An 11,168-nucleotide genomic window follows, 5' to 3' on the forward strand; every position below is an offset into this window, starting at 1 on the left:
GACCATTATACGATAATGAGACTAACATATTTGTTCATTAAATACCTAAATTATAAGCATTTAAAATATTTTCTGCTGACACGTGCATGCACGCGCGCTAAAACTCTTCTAACTCATCTAGAACAAGTAAAATTGCGGGAAACGATGGCGTGTCGACGTGTTTATATTTCAAATCTGATTAACGTTCCTTTACCTAATATCTTATATATACCTTATGTTCCGAATGTTAAATCTTTTAGCGAACGCGTTCACAAACTATTTTTAGTGAACGTTCCGTACGTTCACTACAACTAAGCCGGGTGTCTATCAGTAAATACTCATACTTTGACAATGACATCATATTTGCGGACCCTAATTCTTCCTAACAAAAACGTAGTCTGTGCTTCTATCCGCACCCCGGGATCGAGATGTAAGCCTTCTAACGAATTACCTTCAGCAGTTCGGTTCACGTACTGTAGTGCGACACGTACTCTAGTGCGACATGTACCCTAGTGCGAAACCTCCAAGATCGACACTGTCGCAGTAGAGTACGCTACCTGGATCGTAGTGCGACACGTACCCTAGTGCGACAGAGAAATTTCAAGGCCGACACTGTCGCACTACAGTGCGCTACCTGGACTGTAATGCGACACGAACTAAAGTGCGACAAAACACTTTACGCAATAAAAATTTGACTTTCCATTTTTAAGTTTTAATGACAAGAGTGTAGTCGTGTATGAGTAAATATGGGGTTAAATATAAAATCAAAGATTACAATCCACGAAGATTAGGTCCACGAAGATTAGGTCCACGAAGGCAATAGCACCGATCATCTTAAAGTACTTCCGTACTGCTGAGTTCTCTGCGTTGTATTCCGGGACTAGGTCATGTTGCTGCATCTTCCTCCAAAGTGCTTGCTTGTGGTGGAAGAAGCATCCTCTCTTGGTAGTAGTGGGCCAGGTTGTCTCCACAGCGTTTATCAGGGCTCTCTCGTAGTCACTCATGACAGATTGAGGGTCGACTCCAAAAGCAAGGAGCTCGTCCAAGAGGGCTTCATAATGTCCAACAGCATCAGCAATTAGGTGTTTCGTAGGGAGGTCAGTATCGGAAGCTTTCCGTTTCATATGCTGCTTTGCTGTGTGGACAGAGTTTGCTGCAGGAGTAGGAGGGTGGGAATAAGTCTTCGTACTGGTCACAGTAGTGTCGTTCATCAGACTGAGACGTCCGGAGCAGATCTTCCCAGTGGATCGCCAGTAGGTCCTGTCGTCGCGCTTCTAATTATCCAGGCAGTAGCGGTATCCGTCGTGGATAACGTTTCTTGAACCAGTAGTGCGTCCAGGAATGGAGGTGATTGAAGAATACATGTTGATGTTGTTCGATGCTTTGGTAGAATCATCGTGACTTTATATATGGCCCAAGAATATGAACTTGTTATCCAAATCTGAGATATACCTTCATACGATACGTGTGATAGGAATGAGGATCATATGCTGCTTAAGAGTTACCCGGTGGATCACACACTGCATACGTGGCTTGAACTGACCCGAAGGAATTGTGATCAGTGGATCACTTCGAAACACGTGATGTGAACCGACGAATCGTATTCGCAAGATCAATTCGAAATAAGTGACGTGAACCGACCCGACGAATTACTTAATGGTCCATAAGAAGGATAGGATGCTGGATGTGACCTGAGCTTGGAAATAAGTCAGGATATTTTGTCGCAGTAGAGTACGCTACCTGGATGGTAGTGCGACACATACCCTAGTGCGACAGAGGGTGTTTTTGTCGGACTTCACACTAGAGTACGTGTCGCATTACAGTACGTGTCACACTACAGTAAGATTACCCTTTCTCTAAGTAGATTTTGAAGTAAAAATCGTTTCCGATTTTACTTTTAGCGTTGATGTCGCTGAAAATTTTCGTGGTTTTTAGATTTACCAAAAGCAAAAGTTCTTACTTCTTTCTGATCAAAGTACTCCATTAGCGTTGCATTACCATTAGCCTTAGGTAAAGGTATAAAATTCGATAACTGTTTTATCGTCTTATCGGTATCCGCGTGGTTTTCTGATCTAATTCTACCGGCCGAATGGCAAAGCGATAAACATTATTTTTCATAACACATCCGCGTTTTCCAACCAGTTTAAGTTAAACAAGGTTAACGGTGACCAGTCCTGTGGACAATGACATGGAGCCTATTACCTATGACTATAAATTTATAATAATGCAATTCACAGAATTGCATTTTGACGTACTTTTGGGAGTACCAAAAGCGCGCAAACTAAATATATTTGACGCGCGAATCTGTTTTTGAAAGAAACTGATCAAACATCAAAGTGAAAGAGAATCTAATTTGTAATAACATCGCGCGGGGAATAATATTGGTCACGTACGTGTAATAATAAAACTATACTATAAGTATACGAATACCTAACGATTCCCTTAAAAATAAGGATAATCTATAAATCACTTTGACGTTGGACTGGGAAGCTATTCTCGCACATAACTTACGAATCCAAAATTACTAGGTCTAGAGAAGGTTCCAAAATCAAACCAGCAATGATAAGTTTATCTTATTGAACTTTAATTAACTTTAATTTTGAATCGACACCAATTCAAATTGAACGCTCGAGAGTCTGAGAAGAGGCCCCAGCTAGGGCATAGCGTACATATATTAATATCCGTTTAACCTTAAAGTTAAATAGTCTGCCCATTTACGTTCAAGTCAACGCCTGTACGTAAACGTTTGAATGCCTCCGGGCTCCGAGCGTTCATTTTAATGTCCGTTTTTAACTTTAAACGGATACAGTGAGATAAAACTATGTTGTCGGAATTAGACAGTAAATAAACAATAATGAATAAAAATAAGTCACTAATATAGCAATAAGCAAATAATAATAAAATTATTGCTCCTTAATTCGTGAATTTTTCATAAGACGCAAACTTGTGTTAACATAAATATAATAACATAAATATAATAACATAAATGATAATAAGGTCTCGCTGCTTGTTAACTGTGAGGCGGTTCCTTTTTTTGTTTATCACCCAGTCGTACAACTACAAGCTCCAATTCGTCTCACAGGGTGAGGCTGATGTCGATTGCGACAGCGCTTTCATTGGAAAACTCTGTAGTTCGGGTACCTCTCAACCGAAGTTGCTCCACCAAGGGCAAGAGACTGGACCGTCAGAATCTTGGCTAAAACTTGAGGCAGCGTCAGTAGAGAATAAGCCTCTTTTCTCTCGGTAGAACGTGTACTGCGAAATTAAAGTATCTTCTTCTTTGTTGCGCCGTCACACCACGTGTCCATGACATCTAGAAACTCCTTCCAGACATCCTGATTCGTGTGTTGATCATATCCCTGATATATAAGCCGGGTGAACACAAAACCCTACTGAATGTAGGGGGGAATGGAGCTCGAGCCACCTTTTGTTGGCAAGACTAATCATATCGCTTTTATAGTTTCAATTGCGAAAAGCAAAATTTGCTAACTTTAAGGTGAACAGATAATATTTGTAATAAATTACACCGATGAAACCAACAGGAATCTTAAGACTATTGTCTGAAAATCTAAGCAAGACTATTATCGGCTCGAGAATTGAGCATAAATAGTCGACTTCTATCCAGAAACCTAGGAGAATCAGGGGACATCCTGTTGTCAATTTATGGGAGGTCGACTTTACTGCTTTGATCACAGACGTCCGATACAGCAGCGGAAGCGCAAGATCTGCTGATGAGCAATTCCGTCGGTCTGTACCTAATCAATGACGGCTAAACTAGGTAAATTTGCGCATGAACCTTTCAATATTATAGATTATACTTTTCCGAGCCACCGTTGAGCCTGTATTGTTCTATGGCTGAGACCCATTGGATATCGGTTAGTTGCTGTCTGAAAACTATAAGCGTATTAATGGCTGTTACAGTAGGCCCTCAACAGTTGAATACCATCCCCAAGCCAACAGTGATGATTAGTCGAAGCATAATGAAACTCCCGAAACCGTAATGGCATCTGTCGACGTTCTTCAAAGGAAGCATCTGAGACAGATAATCAACACCTACTGGCCTACGGTTATCAGTAACGAGAATTTATATAAGAGATGCAATGTCAGACCCCTTACTGAAAGGATCAAGAAAGCAAGATGGAAGATGCTTGGACACGTTCTCAGAAGCGGTGACGACACTCCCGCCTTCTTATCTTTCAGATTTGCATGTTTAGGATGTTTTGACTACAAAGGAAGGAGGGGCAGACCTCGTTCAAATTTATTTGATTTATTATTAAAAGACATTATGACAAAACAAATTATTTTGATTGTAAATAAAAGATTTAGTTTAAGTAATTTCAACGATTTAGTGTATAAATATAATAACATAAATGATAATAAGGTCTCGCTGCTTGTTAACTGTGAGGCGGTTCCTTTTTTTGTTTATCACCCAGTCGTACAACTACAAGCTCCAATTCGTCTCACAGGGTGAGGCTGATGTCGATTGCGACAGCGCTTTCATTGGAAAACTCTGTAGTTCGGGTACCTCTCAACCGAAGTTGCTCCACCAAGAGACTGGACCGTCAGAATCTTGGCTAAAACTTGAGGCAGCGTCAGTAGAGAATAAGCCTCTTTTCTCTCGGTAGAACGTGTACTGCGAAATTAAAGTATCTTCTTCTTTGTTGCGCCGTCACACCACGTGTCCATGACATCTAGAAACTCCTTCCAGACATCCTGATTCGTGTGTTGATCATATCCCTGATATATAAGCCGGGTGAACACAAAACCCTACTGAATGTAGGGGGGAATGGAGCTCGAGCCACCTTTTGTTGGCAAGACTAATCATATCGCTTTTATAGTTTCAATTGCGAAAAGCAAAATTTGCTAACTTTAAGGTGAACAGATAATATTTGTAATAAATTACACCGATGAAACCAACAGGAATCTTAAGACTATTGTCTGAAAATCTAAGCAAGACTATTATCGGCTCGAGAATTGAGCATAAATAGTCGACTTCTATCCAGAAACCTAGGAGAATCAGGGGACATCCTGTTGTCAATTTATGGGAGGTCGACTTTACTGCTTTGATCACAGACGTCCGATACAGCAGCGGAAGCGCAAGATCTGCTGATGAGCAATTCCGTCGGTCTGTACCTAATCAATGACGGCTAAACTAGGTAAATTTGCGCATGAACCTTTCAATATTATAGATTATACTTTTCCGAGCCACCGTTGAGCCTGTATTGTTCTATGGCTGAGACCCATTGGATATCGGTTAGTTGCTGTCTGAAAACTATAAGCGTATTAATGGCTGTTACAGTAGGCCCTCAACAGTTGAATACCATCCCCAAGCCAACAGTGATGATTAGTCGAAGCATAATGAAACTCCCGAAACCGTAATGGCATCTGTCGACGTTCTTCAAAGGAAGCATCTGAGACAGATAATCAACACCTACTGGCCTACGGTTATCAGTAACGAGAATTTATATAAGAGATGCAATGTCAGACCCCTTACTGAAAGGATCAAGAAAGCAAGATGGAAGATGCTTGGACACGTTCTCAGAAGCGGTGACGACACTCCCGCCTTCTTATCTTTCAGATTTGCATGTTTAGGATGTTTTGACTACAAAGGAAGGAGGGGCAGACCTCGTTCAAATTTATTTGATTTATTATTAAAAGACATTATGACAAAACAAATTATTTTGATTGTAAATAAAAGATTTAGTTTAAGTAATTTCAACGATTTAGTGTATAAATATAATAACATAAATGATAATAAGGTCTCGCTGCTTGTTAACTGTGAGGCGGTTCCTTTTTTTGTTTATCACCCAGTCGTACAACTACAAGCTCCAATTCGTCTCACAGGGTGAGGCTGATGTCGATTGCGACAGCGCTTTCATTGGAAAACTCTGTAGTTCGGGTACCTCTCAACCGAAGTTGCTCCACCAAGAGACTGGACCGTCAGAATCTTGGCTAAAACTTGAGGCAGCGTCAGTAGAGAATAAGCCTCTTTTCTCTCGGTAGAACGTGTACTGCGAAATTAAAGTATCTTCTTCTTTGTTGCGCCGTCACACCACGTGTCCATGACATCTAGAAACTCCTTCCAGACATCCTGATTCGTGTGTTGATCATATCCCTGATATATAAGCCGGGTGAACACAAAACCCTACTGAATGTAGGGGGGAATGGAGCTCGAGCCACCTTTTGTTGGCAAGACTAATCATATCGCTTTTATAGTTTCAATTGCGAAAAGCAAAATTTGCTAACTTTAAGGTGAACAGATAATATTTGTAATAAATTACACCGATGAAACCAACAGGAATCTTAAGACTATTGTCTGAAAATCTAAGCAAGACTATTATCGGCTCGAGAATTGAGCATAAATAGTCGACTTCTATCCAGAAACCTAGGAGAATCAGGGGACATCCTGTTGTCAATTTATGGGAGGTCGACTTTACTGCTTTGATCACAGACGTCCGATACAGCAGCGGAAGCGCAAGATCTGCTGATGAGCAATTCCGTCGGTCTGTACCTAATCAATGACGGCTAAACTAGGTAAATTTGCGCATGAACCTTTCAATATTATAGATTATACTTTTCCGAGCCACCGTTGAGCCTGTATTGTTCTATGGCTGAGACCCATTGGATATCGGTTAGTTGCTGTCTGAAAACTATAAGCGTATTAATGGCTGTTACAGTAGGCCCTCAACAGTTGAATACCATCCCCAAGCCAACAGTGATGATTAGTCGAAGCATAATGAAACTCCCGAAACCGTAATGGCATCTGTCGACGTTCTTCAAAGGAAGCATCTGAGACAGATAATCAACACCTACTGGCCTACGGTTATCAGTAACGAGAATTTATATAAGAGATGCAATGTCAGACCCCTTACTGAAAGGATCAAGAAAGCAAGATGGAAGATGCTTGGACACGTTCTCAGAAGCGGTGACGACACTCCCGCCTTCTTATCTTTCAGATTTGCATGTTTAGGATGTTTTGACTACAAAGGAAGGAGGGGCAGACCTCGTTCAAATTTATTTGATTTATTATTAAAAGACATTATGACAAAACAAATTATTGTGATTGTAAATAAAAGATTTAGTTTAAGTAATTTCAACGATTTAGTGTACAAAGCTCATGATAGACGTATTTGGAGAAGTTATGGGTGAGTCGAGACTACTCGGCCACTCGATTTTATGATTTAATTTCTATTATCTTGTGTTTGCTGTATATAGTTGATTAATAATAATGAAACTATAAGCCAAGTATTTAGCGAGACACAATGATGAACTGGCCGATCAAGCACTTTTTGGGATTCCCAGCATAAAATAACAACACCTGTTTCCAAACAGTTAAAGTTAAAGATTATAAACTTACCGTTGCCTAATTCTGAGAACATGGAACGCACACGTGCCAATATGATTTTACGCGCGAATTACCCAGAATTAACTGAAACTGAATGTTGAAAGAGAATCTTATCAGTTATCGCGTCGCGCGGGGAATAATTTTGGTCACGTACATCATTTTGTGTTCCCTTTTAAATACAATTACCAGTGCAGAGAGTGGTTTCAGAAACGCAAATTCAACTTGCAAAGATTAATTTACCTGGGTACGGTACCTCGCTCAGGCTTTTGCATTTATTAAGTTAAACACATTGATTTAACATTGAACATATTATGGCGATTAAAAATATGTCTATAGGCAATAGGCATAGCAGATAGGGCGGAATGACAGGTTCAGCAACGCCCAGGAATTACAAGCAGCAAATTCTGCTACTGCTAGTGCTATCACGGAGAATCAAATTAAATATTATAGTGGTACCGTGGCATGTCCTGTGTCCATTCTTGGTCAGCGTTGTATAGGTTGCATGGATTAGGATAAGTCCCTGCTTGCTGTTGGCGTTGCTGCGGTGAGGCTGGCTGGAACAATTGTCGGAGAACTCTTTGGCTTCGTACTCTCTTCACTTCTTTCTCCGCACAAAACTGTTTAATCCGAGGGAGGCCCTGTTATTCAAGGAAAGTTCTGAACCCTCAATCAAGCGTTTAGTTCTAAAACTTTGGTTATGGAAATTGTAGTTTTGTAGCTTTTCTCATAACTATCGTCCTATCGAACTGATGATCAATAAACATCACGCAGTTTGCTACAATCAAGTTAGTAAAAGGGGTCGTTTACATATCAGCAGAGGGGTCTACCAAATTGCAAATGATTACGATTGACCATATAATATTGTAATTTTGGCACAATAGCACAATAGCACAATAAGCGATACCCAGATTTAAAATTTAAACAATTTGTAATCGTATTGCCATGCAGTGTTTGTGTAACTGTAGTTAGTAATTTCGCTTTTCTTGTCAAAAAGTTAATATTTATTTCCTTCGATAGTAAATTATTTTGTCCCAAATTCATATATGTTCTAATAATATAAAATTGTTTTGAGACCAATACAATGTCAATAAGTTATGTGACATGTAAGGCGCCAAAGACAAATTGCTAAAAGGCGCGGCGCAACTGCCACTAACTGCCACAAACTGCCACTAACTGCTACAAACTGCTACTAACTGCTACAAACTGCCACTAACTGCCACTAACTGCCACTAACTGCTGCAAACGGCGCGCGCAGTGCGTGGGCGCTATTGTAGCAGTTAGTGGCAGTTAGTGGCAGTTAGTGGCAGTTTGTAGCAGTTAGTGGCAGTTTGTAGCAGTTAGTGGCAGTTTGTGGCAGTTAGTGGCAGTTAGTGGCAGTTTGTAGCAGTTAGTAGCAGTTAGTGACAGTTTCTTTGCACTTTGCTCCTCCTGTGTATAGTCTATGTAATAAGCGCCATGAGTTGGCACAGAATTTTTTGTCTCTGATTTTGATAAATTTGGTACCAAAAGTTGCCTCTAAGTGTGAATAATGCAAATTCACCGTGTAGCAAAATAACGTCGAGCTATATGTGGCCCTCCTGTGCATTACAAGAATGTACAAAGGACGAAAAATGGGTAATTTATTGCTTAAAATGCCTATAACTCCTAAAATTTTGAATATTTTGAAATAATTATTACAGTATCGTAATGAGCTTAGTCAGACGCAACTTTTGGTTTCATTTTCGTCTCATAAACGCACTAGATTCATAGCCTCATTCATGTATGTCACGATTCTTTGTTGTACGAAGGTGATTTTATTCGTTGTTAAAGTTTTAAGCAAAATTTGGGCAGAAGATAACATGGTATGATGAATAACCCCGGATAACATGTTATGATAACATGGTATGATGAATAACAAAACCCTGGATGGCTAAATATAAGTTTTAAAAGTTCATTACATTGAAATGGGCTGACCACTGAACCAAGGCATAATGCAATAGTGAGACCTACTATGTACCGGCTACCAGACATATAATGAATGTAAGGTGTAGCTGCTGATTCCACTCTTAAAGTTCGCCACTTAAGACCTATCAAGTCCTGTTAGATTTTAACACAGGCTAGGTTCATGCAATCGATGTGGTAGAACACATGTTTCCATTATATCAGAGAAGAATTTCAAACAATATACACATAATATAACAATTACCCTATATAAAAATTCAATATAAATGCAATAGAAAACTACATAAAATTTATAAACACCCTTTAAGTAAGCCAGTTTAAAGAACTGGCTCCAAATTTATATCTAATTCTTCTATTTTTACTCAATGAAACTAATAAATCAATGAAACTAATAAATCAATGTTTTAGCTCATTTTACAAAGTCAAATATTTAAAACAATTAAAATTGTATAGTGCTCAATTTGTAAATGACTAGTTGATCTTTGCTATTGGAAGTTTGTCAAGGACTGGCAGCTAGCGGGGCAAGGAATGCACGGGCTTAGGGGCTTTTGTGCACACCAGAACACTAGCTCGGTAGATTTTTGGAAACTAGAAGGACTGAAAACTAAAATTGTTTTTGGTGGAGGCTGAGGCATGTTTTTGAGAGGGACGGTATAATAGCTTGTGGTAACAACTGGCCTTTACTTTAATAGGATGAAGTTTTAGTTTTAGGACAGGAAGAAGGCATTAAGAAGATTTGCTCTTTGTTTACAAGGCAGAATATAAGCAATGTTGGTTTTTTTTCTAGACACTTATTTTACTTCGGTGTATTCCAACAGCCACAATGTTACACAAGTGCAACCAGCCAATTACAGGAAGCCGAAGGATCTTTTTGGCCAGTGACGGTTAAGGTAGTGTGTACCATACTTTCTTCGTCCGAGACTTTGCTGCAATGTGCAGCTCCTCATTTAACCCTCACACCCGATTTCTCGAGTATTCGGCTGAGTAGACCGGGGGGCTGCATAGACCACTCATGATCCTTAGCTGAACGTCGACGACGCTCACCCCACGACCAGGCAGTCAGTGGGTTTCGAACTCGCAACCTAACGATTGTAAGACAGGCGTTCTAACCAACTGCGCTACCTGGCCGTTATAATAGCAATGTTGGTTATAATACTGCACTACTACTTTTTAACCCTCTCTCTCCTCTAAGAGCTATGACTGTTGTTCTCAAAAGGTCAAATCTTACTCTCTTCCTAATAAATATCATGATTTATTCGTTTATCCAAACTTATAAATCAGGAGGACGGCTGATAATTAGTCACATTATTAGCTCTTTTAGATTTGACAATAAAGTTTTGTTTGCAGCATTTCCATTGCTTACTCATTTTCTGCTTCTGGTCTGTATTATTTTAGTTTTATCAATATTATATTTAATTAGATCATTCAATGATTAGTTCATCTGATACCGTTTTATCTTACATTCTATACTTTAATACAATGTAATGTGCTACTTAAAGATAAGTACTTACATATTGTTGTTGACTCTAACATTTACCGATGTAAATTTAGTCCAAAGAATCCTTCTAAAAGTTTATATCATGACAAAAGTATAATTCGGGCGATTGATATGGTCATTCAAAGAGGAGTTTGAACTAAGTTGAGTTAAATGTGTGTTAAAGATAAAGTTGTTTTCTTATGAGAATGGTGTAATCAGGGCACGTGTTAATGAAAAATGTACGTGTCCTTCCACAATCCCTTCTGTTGGGTCACACGTTATTGGGAACTGAGATCGCTATCGTGTAACTAGAAGCAGTATATGCAAAGTAACTTTGGTGATAGGTGATAGGCAATATGAAATTACACATCTTACTTTAACTTTATCCCGTCACCCATGGACTTATTAATTAACGGCTGGTGGTGG

The sequence above is a fragment of the Bolinopsis microptera genome, chromosome 3, assembly GCF_026151205.1.
Source record: "Bolinopsis microptera isolate Bmic1 chromosome 3, MBARI_Bmic_1.0, whole genome shotgun sequence".
NCBI lineage: Eukaryota > Metazoa > Ctenophora > Tentaculata > Lobata > Bolinopsidae > Bolinopsis > Bolinopsis microptera.